Source organism: Triturus cristatus, chromosome 3_1 (assembly GCF_964204655.1).
Source record: "Triturus cristatus chromosome 3_1, aTriCri1.1, whole genome shotgun sequence".
NCBI classification, from domain to species: domain Eukaryota; kingdom Metazoa; phylum Chordata; class Amphibia; order Caudata; family Salamandridae; genus Triturus; species Triturus cristatus.
This window is the reverse complement of record NC_140583.1, coordinates 1,172,048,947-1,172,066,755: the sequence shown is the minus strand read 5'-3', so window position 1 is coordinate 1,172,066,755 and position 17,809 is coordinate 1,172,048,947. Positions and strand designations below refer to the sequence as shown.

At 43.3% G+C, this 17,809-nt stretch overlaps 1 protein-coding gene across 1 annotated transcript in view; it reads left to right on the top strand.

Moving 5' to 3' along the window:
* Nucleotides 1-17,809, top strand: part of ROBO3 (roundabout guidance receptor 3) — a 1,168,980-nt gene that overhangs the window by 849,056 nt on the left and 302,115 nt on the right. The gene's annotated exons all lie outside the window — the stretch shown is intronic.

Below are 17,809 nucleotides of genomic sequence, written 5' to 3'. Positions count from 1 at the left end.
CACCGCCGCATCTCGCACTGGTCTCACAGACGCCGTCGCTGCCTGCTGACTTTGACACCCATGACCCCATCCTGGCTGGGAGCACCGCTCGTAAGTTTCACAACGTATCCCTCGTCCCACACAGCAGTCTGGGACGACCGACACCAGCTCTCACTAACTGGCTCTTTTGCTTACACATCAACCTCCCACCACCGCATCCAGCACCGCCTCACCCCGCACCATAAGCCTTGGTCTCACCAATGCCATCGGGACGATCGTCACTGAGCCGCCGCCTGCACTGCATCGTGAGGGCACTGCACCCTTAATCGCTTCTATTTTGCAATGCAACCTCAACTGTTGTCCCAACCTACTCGCACCAATGTGTCGGCCGCAACGAGAAAGGTGCTGTTCACGAGTCTGTCAACACTTTAGCTAGCCCGTACGTACACGGTCGGCTGAAACTGTTAGACACTGTTGTTTTCAGCATCGCGGTAGCCCCATATGGAGCTACTGACTCGGAAGAACTGTATTTTTTTAGATAATTCTACAATTTTAAGGATATCTTGCAAAGTATATATTTTTAAGTACTGAATGTTGGATTCTTATCGTTTTGGATATATAAAAATATTGGATATTTTTCTAAACTTTGTAGTGTTTTCACTGTATTACTGCTCGTGCCAAGCTACCAAGGGGCTGAGCAGGGGTTATTTTAGGAGTATATCTCCCTTAACCTGACTACGAAGAAGGGTCCCTACTTGGACAAAGGTACCTACCTCTGCCAACTAGAAATCCCCATTTCTTACCAAACCGCAAAAAGTCACTAAATTAACATGTGCTTAACCCTCTGATAGCTTGCCACAAAAGCAGTCAGGCTTAATTTAGGTGTAAAGTATTTATGCAGCCCTCTAACAGTATTAATGTGAAAACACAACACAATAAAAATCCGACACCAATTTGGAAAAATAGAGCAAAAGTTAATACATTTTTTGACACCAAAACAACAAAATTCTAATCAGTAAAATCGGAGTATGGATTTTCAAAGATTTAGGTAAGTATAGCTCCCAAAAACACAAAGCGCCACTCTTGGTTATCTGGTATGCTAGACTGGGGGTTAAGTGACAAGTTCAGGCTGACCCCGAGGGAGCATGGGCCGGGTATAGAGACCAATGTGGTCCAGCTGAAAAAGTTACTGTTATACCTGCTGCTCAGCCTGTGTGTCTATGGAATGGAATATTGGTGTGAGAGCTGGTTATGGAATGTTGGATGAGAGAGAGAGTCAGTTGGAGGAAGGTCTGAGCAGCAGGGAGGCTGCTCCTGGTGGGGCTCTGCATAAGATCTTGACTTGGAATAAATCTACATAAAGAAACTATATGGAATGGTCTTACTTATTTACAACAGTTACCTTCTAAAGTCTGTTGCGAAGAGTCCAGTTCATGGTGGAGTAGGTCAAGCGGGAGAGCGTCATGGATGGTCGACGCTTTAGTGCAACGATCCTGTTGGGCGTCATGGGCAGTCATTGCTGGGGTTTCACATTGACAATCACTGCAGGCAGTTGCACGAAGTGCAGATATTGCGTTGCTGGTCATCCCTGTAGGTTGCTGTAGCACGAAGAATCGTGCCCACTGGAGCTTAGCATTAGTGGTGTTCACAGGCTTCAAGATCTCTGCACACACAGGCATGTTAATGGTTGCCAAGAGGCCAAAACATCAGGATTTTTCCTATGCCTTCTGAGGAGTGCACTCTGATGCCAACCAAGGGTCCAAGACCTGTGGAAGTGCCTCTTGGGAATCAGGGACTTACTCTTGCATAGGCAAGCAGGGCTCATGCAAGTCCATCTGCAAGTGCAGGCAGGGCCAGTTGTAGCAGGTCATCTGGGCAGTTGCAGGGAGGCCTCTGGAGATTGTTGTGTCCCCATAGCTCAGACAGGAGGTCTGCTAAATGACCCTTGAAGTCCCTCACGGAATCGGAGATGAAGGAAGCAGGTCTATTCTTCTTTCTCAGACAGCAGGACAGTCCTCTGGCAGCAGAGTAGGTACTTTTCTGTAGTATCCACAGGTCCAGGAGTGTTCTGAAGAGTTGGTTTAAGGCTCCAATATTTCTACCTGCTGCCAGCTTTCAAGTGGGAGAAACATAGACACTTCCCACAATATCTGGGTCTGGAATTTGCATCCTTCTCCGGCTCCAAGGGGACTAAGGTGACAATAGTCTAGAATGAAGTGTGCTGAGGCAGTCCCTGTGAAGGGCAAGTGTGGTAGGTGACAGCTCTGCCACTCCCGTCCTGAGAAGATGGCCCATCCTGACACGCCTACTCTCCTTTTCTATCACTGTCTGGGAGGAATACACAAAGGCAAACTGCCAGCTACTCCTAGTCATGTGACACAGGATACAGATTGCAGACAGAAACGGTTTAGGATAAAAAAAAATGCCAACTTTCTAAAAGTGGCATTTTCAGAATTGTGACCTAAAATCCAACTTTACCATTAAAGAGGTTTTTAAATTACAACAGTATAAACATGACATTTCTACCTATACCCAAACAAATGTTATCACTTATTAAATGTAATAAGATAACCCAATGTTATCATATGTAAGGGGTAGGCCTGGCAGTAGGGTAAAATGAATTTAGGAGTTTTTGAATATCAGGACATGTAAAACTTAAAAGTTCATGGGGCGCTAGGTGGCGCACAACCAAGATGGCCTCACGCCTGTGAGGCTTCGGCAGCTTGGCTACTTAATCCTACATTGATCCTCCGCCACGGCTGCTTACTATGATTGATTCCACTGGGAGCCTGTGACAAGAGGTGCCTGTCATCTCCGGTGCCGTTTTTGGCAGCATACTGTGATCTGTGTGGAAACCGGAGCGGCGTGACGACCACAGCGGGGCATACAGGGTATCCTGCCTGGAGCTGCGTGCGGCTGCAGTGCGCACTTGAGAGCCGTTGCTCTCACATAGTTGATAGGCCCAGACACGCCGGCGCAGATTGGAGCGGGGCGCTGTCATAGCTGACTCCGCTACAGCTGCTGCAGCCTTCTGGAATACTGTCACGTTTAGAGGGCGGTGAGTGCCATTGGATTTCGCTTCTGCACCTCATTGAGGCCTGCCTTACTCTACACTCGTGATCTGCGCCATGTGCCTGGACTGCTCCCTCAGCCCTACCCACCTAACGGACCCGAGTTGAGTGCTATACTCCACTGTGGTGCAGACGGTGCAGCCTGACGTTACAGGGGGTCCTTGACCCCGGGCGAGCACTGTCCAACTCCTCATTTGGGGGATAATTTCGCTTGTATGTACCCAAACATTGGAGACCCCAAATAAGCACTGTCTGGAACGCTTTAGGCCCCATAGATTGTGGCTGAGTACGACCTGCGGGGCACCAGGAACTGGATTGCCGGCGATTCATCACTTAAGTTCCACCATCGCCCCTGATCTGTCTGGAATGTTTGCCCAGGCAGGGACCTGTTGGGTGAAACGGTGGCCGTTCGCTACTCATCAGTGCGTTATCGCCACGCGGGACGCACACAACTGTCCTGATGGCTTGTATCGTGGATGTGTGAAGTGCATTTGATGGGGCTGCTACGCTGATGCCATAGACCCAACGGAAGGTGGTATTCTGACTGCTTCTGATCTTCCTGCTTGTGCGGTGCTCCCTGTGCAGCCATATAGCCCGCTGAGTACCCAAAAAAACACACCTGCTCAGTGAAACTCTGATAACTGCGATAATAAGTTGGATCTGCACAATACGGTAGGCCCATCGCATGGTACCCCACGGCCTTCTATAGTGCTTTCCTACCCCACGCAAATTTCCCACTTGCTTGGACTTTCTCTGGTATATGCAGTTGTGTGGGGACCATTGTGGATTTAGAGAATTGTGGTCTTCATACACGGTGACAGTGCTGGTTGGTGACCCCCCCAGATCCTATGACACACGGGGTATACAGACATAATATCGAATTCAAAATATCGAGAGGACAGAATATCGAGTTTTTAATATAGAATGGACAGAATATCGAATTGCCAAAATATAGTGGTGAAGAACATCGAAAATCAGGTAAGAAATAAAATATCGATTTAAATAATATAGAAGTAAGTAATATCAACAGTCATAATATAGTTGTTAAAAATATCGAATTTTTTTATAGTGTTTTAAGTGTTAGTATATGTGTTAAAAGTATGTATACATTTTTTAATGTATGTTTGAATATTTTTAAAGTAATGAATTTTATGTTATTTAATTTTTGTGTAATTTAATTCTGTAGTGGGTTGTGGATTTATAGGGGATTAGGGTAGGAAGTAATTTAATTATAGTACATTAAATAATAATTTTTAGGATTTATTAATTATTTTTAATTTAATTTTGCGTTTTACTTCTGTAGCGGGTTGTGGGTTTATAGGGGAATAGGGTGGGAAGTAATTTAATTGTTATGAGGTAATTATTAATTGGTATTGCAAATTAATTGGTTGTTGATTAATTATTAATTGGTAAATAATTTGTATTAATTGGTAATTAATTAGTATTAATTGTTTAATTGATAATTATGTTTATTGTATTAATTGATTATTTGTAGCGGGTTGTGGGTTTATAGGGGAATTAATTTAATTGTAAATAATTAAGTATTGAAATAATTTTTGTATATTGCTAATTCAATCAATCAATCAATAATTCTTTATTCGGTGGTTAAAAACCATCATAAAAGAGTACATATATATACAAGTAAAAATAGTATTAAATCTTTATGCAAGAACATTGACTGAGTCTATATACATAAAATAATTCATTATTCACAATACGGGCACCATAAAAACTTAATCACAGTGGACGGGTGGGGAAACCTACAGGGTTCTCAGGTAATGCTATCCTCTGGTTACCCTTAATCTTAGTGCAAATTTCAGGGAACTGATAACAGAACACAAGGTTAACGGGTCACTGGCCCTTTGTAGGAAGATCAGTGCTTCTTTGGCTCGAGTGAACCTGGCCTTTTTTAAAATTTCCTTTAAAAATCTACGTCTTGGGATTGCATACAAGGGACATAGAAGTACAAAATGAAGGGTGTCCTGCGGAGACATATTGTCGCAGCCGCAGGCACCCTTCTGCTCAATTGACTGACTAAAACCAACTGGTTCAGCTAACAAAAAAGGTAAAAAATTGAGCCTAAAACGTGACATTAAAAACCTTTCTTGGGCATTATACACGACACAAAGATAGGGTTCCATCCCATCAGTGGTTTCAAGCCTACTATAAATACTCACTGAGGGTTTTGCCCCTTCCACTGTGGATCTCACAAGAAATCTTTGGTCCAAAAAAAAATTCTTAAGAGTCTGTTTATCCTGTGGGGTAATCCCTGAAGGGTTTGAGTACAGCTCCTTACGACCCATACTTTCCAAACTGGATTTCACGTAAATAAGCCATGGGATGTTCAAGCTTTTATCCCTCCCTAGGCAATCTGTTAGGATCTGCCTACTCAATGCAGCTTCAGGGTTAAGCCAAATTTTCAGCCAGGCCAGAATTGGTCTGAATTTAATCAAATCCTCTAGATAAGGTCGTCCTAATTCTATATGTGCTATGGCGGCAGGGGTGCAATTGGGGACTTTCAAGATTGAACGGAAAATTTTATTTTCTTCCCTTTGCAAAAGGTCAAGATTTATGAACCCCCACACTTCTGAACCATACATGGCTTTGGGGCAACACATAGAGCCATAAAGGTTCATTGATTGTTCCGGGGACCATCGACCAACTCTCCTCCCATAGCCTGCTATGGCCCCAGTTGATGCGACCAATTTTCCACACCTTTCCTGTACCAGAGGGGCAAATTTCAGGGACTCATCAAAGAGCACACCTAAATACGAAAAGGATTGTACCCTTTCTAGTGTATGATTCCCAATTCTGTAAACAAAGCTAGTCCGTGGTTTATGACCTGCTGCCATTATGTAAGATTTTTTTAAATTCACAGACAGATCTAACGCATCCATAAATGTGCCGAACCCGTCAATTAAAATCTGAAGACTTTTAGGGGTGCGCGCCAAAAGAACCGCATCATCTGCGTACATTGCTAATTAAATTATTCTTAATTATTAATTGGTATTAATTTTATTTATAAATTTTTGGTATTGAAAATTAATTGGTTGTTAATTAATTATTAATAGGTTATTAATAAAAAAAACATTGGTATTTATAATAAATTAATTTTTAAATATTGTGTGATTGGTAATTAATTTTAATATTTTTATTTGGTATTAATAATTTTATTTATTTTTAATAAAATATTAAATTATTATTTTCCCTACTTTTGCACTCACTGGAGTGGGAATAGTAATTTTTACCCCTACGGTATCCAACGCTTTCCCTACTATTGCACTCTTTGGAGTGGGAATAGTAATTTTTACCCTCCCGCTATCCAACGCTTTCCCTACTGTTTCACTCTCTGGAGTGGGAATAGTAATTTTTACCCCTACGCTATCCAACGCTTACTCTACAGTTGCACTCACTGGAGTGGGAATAGTAATTTTTACCCCTACGCTATCCAACGCTTTCCCTACTGTTGCACTCTTTGGAGTGGGAATAGTAATTTTTACCCTCCGGCTATCCAACGCTTTCCCTACTGTTTCACTCTCTGGAGTGGGAATAGTAATTTTTACCCCTACGCTATCCAACGCTTACTCTACAGTTGCACTCACTGGAGTGGGAATAGTAATTTTTACCCCTACGCTATCCAACGCTTTCCCTACTGTTGCACTCTTTGGAGTGGGAATAGTAATTTTTACCCCTACGCTATCCAACGCTTTCCCTACTGTTGCACTCTCTGGAGTGGGAATAGTACTTTTTACCCCTACGCTATCCAACGCTTTCTCTACTGTTGCATTCTTTGGAGTGGGAATAGTAATTTTTGTGCCTACGCCATCTGACGTTTTCCCTACTGTTGCACTCACTGGAGTGGGAATAGTAAATTTTACCCTCCCGCTATCCAACGCTTTCCCTACTGTTGCACTCTCTGGAGTGGGAATAGTAATTTTTACCCCTACGCTATCCAACACTTTCCCTACTGTTGCACTCTTTGGAGTGGGAATAGTCATTTTTACCCCTACGCTATCCAACGCTTTCCCTACTGTTGCACTCTTTGGAGTGGGAATAGTAATGTTTACCCTCCCGCTATCCAACGCTTTCTCTACTGTTTCACTCTCTGGAGTGGGAATAGTAATTTTTACCCCTACGCTATCCAACGCTTACTCTACAGTTGCACTCACTGGAGTGGGAATAGTAATTTTTAACCCTACGCTATCCAACGCTTTCCCTACTGTTGCACTCTTTGGAGTGGGAATAGTAATTTTTACCCTCCGGCTATCCAACGCTTTCCCTACTGTTTCACTCTCTGGAGTGGGAAGAGTAATTTTTACCCCTACGCTATCCAACGCTTACTCTACAGTTGCACTCACTGGAGTGGGAATAGTAATTTTTACCCCTACGCTATCCAACGCTTTCCCTACTGTTGCACTCTTTGGAGTGGGAATAGTAATTTTTACCCCTACGCTATCCAACGCTTTCCCTACTGTTGCACTCTCTGGAGTGGGAATAGTACTTTTTACCCCTACGCTATCCAACGCTTTCTCTACTGTTGCATTCTTTGGAGTGGGAATAGTAATTTTTGTGCCTACGCCATCTGACGTTTTCCCTACTGTTGCACTCTTTGGAGTGGGAATAGTCATTTTTACCCCTACGCTATCCAACGCTTTCCCTACTGTTGCACTCTTTGGAGTGGGAATAGTAATGTTTACCCTCCCGCTATCCAACGCTTTCTCTCTTGTTGCACTCTCTGGAGTGGGAATAGTAATTTTTACCCTTACGCTATCCAACGCTTACCCTACAGTTGCACTCACTGGAGTGGGAATAGTAATTTTTACCCCTACGCTATCCAATGCTTTCTCTACTGTTGCACTCTTTGGAGTGGGAATAGTAATTTTTACCCCTACGCTATCCAACGCTTTCCCTACTGTTGCACTCTTTGGAGTGGGAATAGTAATTTTTACCCTCCGGCTATCCAACGCTTTCCCTACTGTTTCACTCTCTGGAGTGGGAATAGTAATTTTTACCCCTACGCTATCCAACGCTTACTCTACAGTTGCACTCACTGGAGTGGGAATAGTAATTTTTACCCCTACGCTATCCAACGCTTTCCCTACTGTTGCACTCTTTGGAGTGGGAATAGTAATTTTTACCCCTACGCTATCTAACGCTTTCCCTACTGTTGCACTCTCTGGAGTGGGAATAGTACTTTTTACCCCTACGCTATCCAACGCTTTCTCTACTGTTGCATTCTTTGGAGTGGGAATAGTAATTTTTGTGCCTACGCCATCTGACGTTTTCCCTACTGTTGCACTCACTGGAGTGGGAATAGTAAATTTTACCCTCCCGCTATCCAACGCTTTCCCTACTGTTGCACTCTCTGGAGTGGGAATAGTAATTTTTACCCCTACGCTATCCAACACTTTCCCTACTGTTGCACTCTTTGGAGTGGGAATAGTCATTTTTACCCCTACGCTATCCAACGCTTTCCCTACTGTTGCACTCTTTGGAGTGGGAATAGTAATGTTTACCCTCCCGCTATCCAACGCTTTCTCTACTGTTGCACTCTCTGGAGTGGGAATAGTAATTTTTACCCCTACGCTATCCAACGCTTACTCTACAGTTGCACTCACTGGAGTGGGAATAGTAATTTTTAACCCTACGCTATCCAACGCTTTCCCTACTGTTGCACTCACTGGAGGGGAAACCAGAAACCTAGTTACAATAGAAAAGAAAAATCAATCATTTCTAAAAAATATCAATATCCAACACAGATACAGCTAGATAGAAGTATTGTATACACAAAATGGTAGACATATGTACTTACCCGTCAATTTTCGGGTATGTACCTCCAGTCCTGAGCGGATGCCAGGCGAGGCGAGGTACATACCCGAAAATTGACGGGTAAGTACATTATCAATTTCTGGATATGTCTACCATTTTGTGTATACAATACTTCTACTTGTATTGTGCTCATGACTGCTAGTACACCGTATCTAGCTGTATCTGTGTTGGATATTGATATTTTTTAGAAATGATTGATTTTTCTTTTCTATTGTAACTAGGTTTCTGGTTTCCCCTCCCAAAAATTCCAGGGAAACGGACTAGCATAAAAGGTCGTATTGGGAATTCATCCCAACTACTAGTTTACATAAGTTTCCTTTGTTCACGTTTTTTGCAGTAGCGCTAAAGGTCCTGATGAGAGCTTGGACTCCATAGTCCGATAGCCGAAACATGTAGACCACCACCCAGACAGTTATTTGTTTCACTGTCCACGCACTGTTTTTAAAGTGGCATCAAGACAGCACCAGAATAAAATTGTTTGTGTCTTGATAGCCATTTTTAATAGCACTTTTTCCTTTTATATTCTTGGCACTGCAAACCATCACCCTATCTTTGGTCACCCACGACTGGGACTACCATACAACCGCCATAATAACCCAAGTGGTTGGTTGTTGTGGTTCAGTTCAGAGCTCCCAAATGATGAATAGCCACCTTTGTGGGTGATGGGAACTCAACCTCTTTGGGTATACCCCAGATGGTTTTCACTCTTCTGAATATATCCGGTATCCACACAGAATTTTCTAGACCCACAGTATTTTTGGTATAATGCTTGTTGATTGGGGATTTATACTGTAGTCGGTCTCTAAACACATCCCTTGGACCCTCCTTACCCACACTCTCCCCCTTTGTGTAGGGTTTTCTTGTATTGAAATTCAGGGACATGTCACAACTATTTCAGCCTTCCCAACCATCACCTATGGACTCCTTTTTATATGTGCGATTGAGGCAAGGCCTGAGGGAACACATGCCTTCGTACCCCATGGAGCCCCCCACAGTTGGCTCGTTACATCACATGCTGCGTGCTACAGAAGCTTCTCACCTTGTCTCTACTTTATACCACAGCTTATACACTGAAATGGAATATACCTCTTGCCCGGCGCAAGCCAAATGGTGTGCTGAACTGGTGTATGACATAACAGATCAGCAGTTGAATTATTGCTGCCGACAGACTGAGCTCGTCTCTTCGAATAGTAGGCTTCGCATTACACATTATAAATTTCTACATCGTTTCTATTACATCCGTGCCAGATTACATTGCTATGGGCTACGGGACAAGGCACGCTGCGATAGATGCAGGACGGATAGTGCTGATTTCTTACATTTGGCCGGGGATTGTAGTGATGTGCAGTCATATAGGCAACAGATATTTACAGCCTTGCAACATATGACCATTCTAGACATATAGGGGACACCGTTGCTGGCATTACTGGGTTACACGGAGGCAATACCCGCAACACTACGTTGATTCGTCACATTTAGCATACTACTAGCCAGACGCAGGGTGGCTTGCAGATGGGGCAGGGGCAGGGATCCGAAATGTAAGGACTGGTTGAGTGACCTGATCCTATGGCAGGGGAAAAATTAAACGCCTACTCTGAATTACTACCTGTAACCTCCAGACCTCGGGATATATGGGCTCCCCTCACCCTGTACCTAGTTGAACACCCACCCTTGCCTGCTACGGACTCCAACTCGCAATCTTCACAGAAGAATCACGCTGGCACATATGTAAAGGGTAGTTGCACTTTGAATCTCGTTATATTGTGGGATCAGAGTATGTAGTTCTAGATGTCTATACAACCTCATAATGTGGGATGACCTAGTGGGTAGGATATGGTTTTATGTGATTGTTCAATGTCATGCTTCGATGCCTCCGATGCTGTTATCGACTATGTATTCTCGCCTGTATGGTGTATATCATGCTTTAATGAATGCTTCTGTATTGGAACCGATTGCTGGAAATGTTTGTTTGCAGTATAAATCAAAATGTAAAAAACTTTTTAAAAAATTAAAAGTTCATGCCCATCATTTTCTGTTTAAGGAACACCTTCAGGGGAGACATATGTATTTAAAAGGAAGGTTTAGGTTTGGCAAGAGGTTTATTTTGCCAGGTTCAAATGGTAGTTTAAAAGTGCACACAGACTGCAATGGCAGGTCTGAGAAAATATTTTGAAGGCCTTCTTAAGCGGTTACTACAATGAGTGATGGCGGCCGACTAGTAGCATTCAATATACAGGCCTTTGGTACATATAGTACCACTTTACTAGGGACTTACAAGTACATTAAATGTGCCAATTGGGAGCATATGCCAATTTTGCCATGTTTAGTAGTGTGCGCATAAGCACTGTAGCACTAGTTAGCAGTGGTGAAGTGCGTAGAGTTCTAAGGCCAACAAAAACAAATTCAGCAAAACAGGAGGCGGGGAAACAAAATATGTGCAGGGGAGGGGGGGGACCACACCAAATATGTCAGATCTAGCAGACCCCTTCATATTTCAAGGAAGATACACTTAGAATCAGACCGGTTGGGGCAGGCTTCATCTCAAAATAAATTAGAGCACATAATAAGGAATCGTGTGATAAATGTGAGCATTTTTCCAAATTTTGAGGTGGTCAGAACTAACTCCATTATTTCAAGTTATATGATAACTCTCAGTGTTTACTTTTCCAAGCATCCAAGGTGCCCAAGACATATGAAAACATAGCTTGGAATCATTACATGTCAGCACACTTCTGAATGATCTCAGTGTCTATGGCAATCAGTTTCCGCTGCCCCGAAAGTGGGAAAGAACCCCAGAATTAACTTGTGAGATTTGGTGGACTCTCGGGAATAACCATTAACTGGGCTAAATCCCAGGTTTTCCCACTTACCGCAGCAGCAACTCCATTTGCTATCGACTATCCTATTGAGTGGTGTTCGGAAGTAGTGAAATATCTGGGGGTATAATCACCAATGATAGCGAAGAATGACTGCGGCGCAACTATGCCTGCGCTCTTGACCATATAATAGGATGCATCAACAGGTGGATTGCCCACCCCCTCATCATCGCGGGCCGAATATTGCTCATAAAATTGGTCATCCTTCCCAAACTTTTATATTTCTTTCTCAACATTACCACGATATCCTGGTAGACCTTTTTTTAACATGCTTCGATCGTAGCTCATACGATTGGTCTGGGGCGGCAAGCTACCGCAGCTGCAATGGGACATACTCACTCGCCCCTATTCCCAAGGAGGGTTTGACGTACCCAATTTTGAATTGTATTATTTATGCGCTCAGGCGCACTTTGCACATTATTGGATTCATTCCCCCAGGTATACACCCCAAGTAGCCAAGGAACACTGGCTGGCACATCCAATCCCGCTGGACAGGTTTATTCTGTCAATTCCTGAGGGTCGACCCGAGGGGCCATCCTCAGTTGATTGTACTATTAAAGCCTGGCATTGCCTTTCTCATATGCTTAAGGCATTGATGCTCTATTCCCCGTTGCTTCCTCTCACATATCATCCTAAATTGCCGTTGCTTCAGGAGGGGATATTTGTCAAGACCAAATCTAAATTTAACATCAGCTGCTGGGGGAACCTTTATCAAAATGGGAAATTCAGGGACATGTTACAACTATTTCAGCCTTCCCAACCATCACCTATGGACTCCTTTTTATATGTGCGATTGAGGCAAGGCCTGAGGGAACACACGCCTTCGTACCCCATGGAGCCCCCCACAGTTGGCTCGTTACATCACATGCTGCGCGCTACAGAAGCTTCTCACCTTGTCTCTACTTTATACCACAGCTTATACACTGAAATGGAATATACCTCTTGCCCGGCGCAAGCCAAATGGTGGGCTGAACTGGGGTATGACATAACAGATCAGCAGTTGAATTATTGCTGCCGACAGACTGAGCTCGTCTCTTCGAATAGTAGGCTTCGCATTACACATTATAAATTTCTACATCGTTTCTATTACATCTGTGCCAGATTACATTGCTATGGGCTACGGGACAAGGCACGCTGCGATAGATGCAGGACGGATAGTGCTGATTTCTTACATTTGGCATCGGATTGTAGTGATGTGCAGTCATATAGGCAACAGATATTTACAGCCTTGCAACATAGGACCATTCTAGACATATAGGGGACACCGTTGCTGGCATTACTGGGTTACACGGAGGCAATACCCGCAACACTACGTTGATTCGTCACATTTAGCATACTACTAGCCAGACGCAGGGTGGCTTGCAGATGGGGCAGGGGCAGGGATCCGAAATGTAAGGACTGGTTGAGTGACCTGATCCTATGGCAGGGGAAAAATTAAACACCTACTCTGAATTACTACCTGTAACCTCCAGACCTCGGGATATATGGGCTCCCCTCACCCTGTACCTAGTTGAACACCCACCCTTGCCTGCTACGGACTCCAACTCGCAATCTTCACAGAAGAATCACGCTGGCACATATGTAAAGGGTAGTTGCACTTTGAATCTCGTTATATTGTGGGATCAGAGTATGTAGTTCTAGATGTCTATACAACCTCATAATGTGGGATGACCTAGTGGGTAGGATATGGTTTTATGTGATTGTTCAATGTCATGCTTCGATGCCTCCGATGCTGTTATCGACTATGTATTCTCGCCTGTATGGTGTATATCATGCTTTAATGAATGCTTCTGTATTGGAACCGATTGCTGGAAATGTTTGTTTGCAGTATAAATCAAAATGTAAAAAAATGTTTTAAAAATTAAAAGTTCATGCCCAACATTTTCTGTTTAAGGAACACCTTCAGGGGAGACATATGTATTTAAAAGGAAGGTTTAGGTTTGGCAAGAGGTTTATTTTGCCAGGTTCAAATGGTAGTTTAAAAGTGCACACAGACTGCAATGGCAGGTCTGAGAAAATATTTTGAAGGCCTTCTTAAGCGGTTACCACAATGAGTGATGGTGGCCGACTAGTAGCATTCAATATACAGGCCTTGGGTACATATAGTACCACTTTACTAGGGACTTACAAGTACATTAAATGTGCCAATTGGGAGCATATGCCAATTTTACCATGTTTAGTAGTGTGCGCATAAGCACTGTAGCACTAGTTAGCAGTGGTGAAGTGCGTAGAGTTCTAAGGCCAACAAAAACAAATTCAGCAAAACAGAAGGCGGGGAAACAAAATATGTGCAGGGGAGGGGGGGGACCACACCAAATATGTCAGATCTAGCAGACCCCTTCATATTTCAAGGAAGATACACTTAGAATCAGACCGGTTGGGGCAGGCTTCATCTCAAAATAAATTAGAGCACATAATAAGGAATCGTGTGATAAATGTGAGCATTTTTCCAAATTTTGAGGTGGTCAGAACTAACTCCATTATTTCAAGTTATATGATAACTCTCAGTGTTTACTTTTCCAAGCATCCAAGGTGCCCAAGACATATGAAAACATAGCTTAGAATCATTACATGTCAGCACACTTCTGAATGATCTCAGTGTCTATGGCAATCAGTTTCCGCTGCCCCGAAAGTGGGAAAGAACCCCAGAATTAACTTGTGAGATTTGGTGGACTCTCGGGAATAACCATTAACTGGGCTAAATCCCAGGTTTTCCCACTTACCGCAGCAGCAACTCCATTTGCTATCGACTATCCTATTGAGTGGTGTTCGGAAGTAGTGAAATATCTGGGGGTATAATCACCAATGATAGCGAAGAATGACTGCGGTGCAACTATGCCTGCGCTCTTGACCATATAATAGGATGCATCAACAGGTGGATTGCCCACCCCCTCATCATCGCGGGCCGAATATTGCTCATAAAATTGGTCATCCTTCCCAAACTTTTATATTTCTTTCTCAACATTACCACGATATCCTGGTAGACCTTTTTTTAACATGCTTCGATCGTAGCTCATACGATTGGTCTGGGGCGGCAAGCTACCGCAGCTGCAATGGGACATACTCACTCGCCCCTATTCCCAAGGAGGGTTTGACGTACCCAATTTTGAATTGTATTATTTATGCGCTCAGGCGCACTTTGCACATTATTGGATTCATTCCCCCAGGTATACACCCCAAGTAGCCAAGGAACACTGGCTGGCACATCCAATCCCGCTGGACAGGTTTATTCTGTCAATTCCTGAGGGTCGACCCGAGGGGCCATCCTCAGTTGATTGTACTATTAAAGCCTGGCATTGCCTTTCTCATATGCTTAAGGCATTGATGCTCTATTCCCCGTTGCTTCCTCTCACATATCATCCTAAATTGCCGTTGCTTCAGGAGGGGATATTTGTCAAGACCAAATCTAAATTTAACATCAGCTGCTGGGGGAACCTTTATCAAAATGGGAAATTCAGGGACATGTTACAACTATTTCAGCCTTCCCAACCATCACCTATGGACTCCTTTTTATATGTGCGATTGAGGCAAGGCCTGAGGGAACACACGCCTTCGTACCCCATGGAGCCCCCCACAGTTGGCTCGTTACATCACATGCTGCGCGCTACAGAAGCTTCTCACCTTGTCTCTACTTTATACCACAGCTTATACACTGAAATGGAATATACCTCTTGCCCGGCGCAAGCCAAATGGTGGGCTGAACTGGGGTATGACATAACAGATCAGCAGTTGAATTATTGCTGCCGACAGACTGAGCTCGTCTCTTCGAATAGTAGGCTTCGCATTACACATTATAAATTTCTACATCGTTTCTATTACATCCGTGCCAGATTACATTGCTATGGGCTACGGGACAAGGCACGCTGCGATAGATGCAGGACGGATAGTGCTGATTTCTTACATTTGGCATCGGATTGTAGTGATGTGCAGTCATATAGGCAACAGATATTTACAGCCTTGCAACATAGGACCATTCTAGACATATAGGGGACACCGTTGCTGGCATTACTGGGTTACACGGAGGCAATACCCGCAACACTACGTTGATTCGTCACATTTAGCATACTACTAGCCAGACGCAGGGTGGCTTGCAGATGGGGCAGGGGCAGGGATCCGAAATGTAAGGACTGGTTGAGTGACCTGATCCTATGGCAGGGGAAAAATTAAACACCTACTCTGAATTACTACCTGTAACCTCCAGACCTCGGGATATATGGGCTCCCCTCACCCTGTACCTAGTTGAACACCCACCCTTGCCTGCTACGGACTCCAACTCGCAATCTTCACAGAAGAATCACGCTGGCACATATGTAAAGGGTAGTTGCACTTTGAATCTCGTTATATTGTGGGATCAGAGTATGTAGTTCTAGATGTCTATACAACCTCATAATGTGGGATGACCTAGTGGGTAGGATATGGTTTTATGTGATTGTTCAATGTCATGCTTCGATGCCTCCGATGCTGTTATCGACTATGTATTCTCGCCTGTATGGTGTATATCATGCTTTAATGAATGCTTCTGTATTGGAACCGATTGCTGGAAATGTTTGTTTGCAGTATAAATCAAAATGTAAAAAAATGTTTTAAAAATTAAAAGTTCATGCCCAACATTTTCTGTTTAAGGAACACCTTCAGGGGAGACATATGTATTTAAAAGGAAGGTTTAGGTTTGGCAAGAGGTTTATTTTGCCAGGTTCAAATGGTAGTTTAAAAGTGCACACAGACTGCAATGGCAGGTCTGAGAAAATATTTTGAAGGCCTTCTTAAGCGGTTACCACAATGAGTGATGGTGGCCGACTAGTAGCATTCAATATACAGGCCTTGGGTACATATAGTACCACTTTACTAGGGACTTACAAGTACATTAAATGTGCCAATTGGGAGCATATGCCAATTTTACCATGTTTAGTAGTGTGCGCATAAGCACTGTAGCACTAGTTAGCAGTGGTGAAGTGCGTAGAGTTCTAAGGCCAACAAAAACAAATTCAGCAAAACAGGAGGCGGGGAAACAAAATATGTGCAGGGGAGGGGGGGGACCACACCAAATATGTCAGATCTAGCAGACCCCTTCATATTTCAAGGATGATACACTTAGAATCAGACCGGTTGGGGCAGGCTTCATCTCAAAATAAATTAGAGCACATAATAAGGAATCGTGTGATAAATGTGAGCATTTTTCCAAATTTTGAGGTGGTCAGAACTAACTCCATTATTTCAAGTTATATGATAACTCTCAGTGTTTACTTTTCCAAGCATCCAAGGTGCCCAAGACATATGAAAACATAGCTTAGAATCATTACATGTCAGTACACTTCTGAATGATCTCAGTGTCTATGGCAATCAGTTTCCGCTGCCCCGAAAGTGGGAGAGAACCCCAGAATTTACTTACACTACTCCACTCCTGAGTGCTGTGGGAGTCACTCACAATGGAGTTGTGTACCTTGATATTGAAGGACCCTGATTTCTTACGATGTAATTGCTTTACAATTCACGTCTGTCACCAAGTGTAGTGTTTCTTTGGTGGCATTATCTGAGTGTATGTTGATTGTATTTTTTCAAAGAGCTGATTCTACAAGCCAAATAAGGGCACCACTGCCATGAAAGTATAATTGGTGCCATGCGTCTTGTTTACTAGGGTTAACCCATGTGGAGTATAGGCTATGGAAAATTATGTGAGCTGTATATTTCCTAGAGGAAATCATCCTGAACACGTTAAAATTCTCGGCAAGGGAAACTCTTATGGGAAGAACATTTTTTAATTTCACAAGCTGACACAATAATAGGGAACAGAAATATTGCCTTGCATCATTAGTATGAAATCATATGTTCAGATAGGGATATTGTGAGCTCTGACTGAATCTTTTAAATGCTTAATATTGGTTGTATGTCGAAACCACGCAGGCGTTAATTACACCTGCCTTAATAACGCGATCCGAACAACAAATGCATCTGATGCATAATCACATCATTACAACGCATTCCGTTACCACGCAAGTTGTTACAACAACTTCCCTTAGGGAAAGCGCTCGATTTGGAATAGTAAAATGAACTATT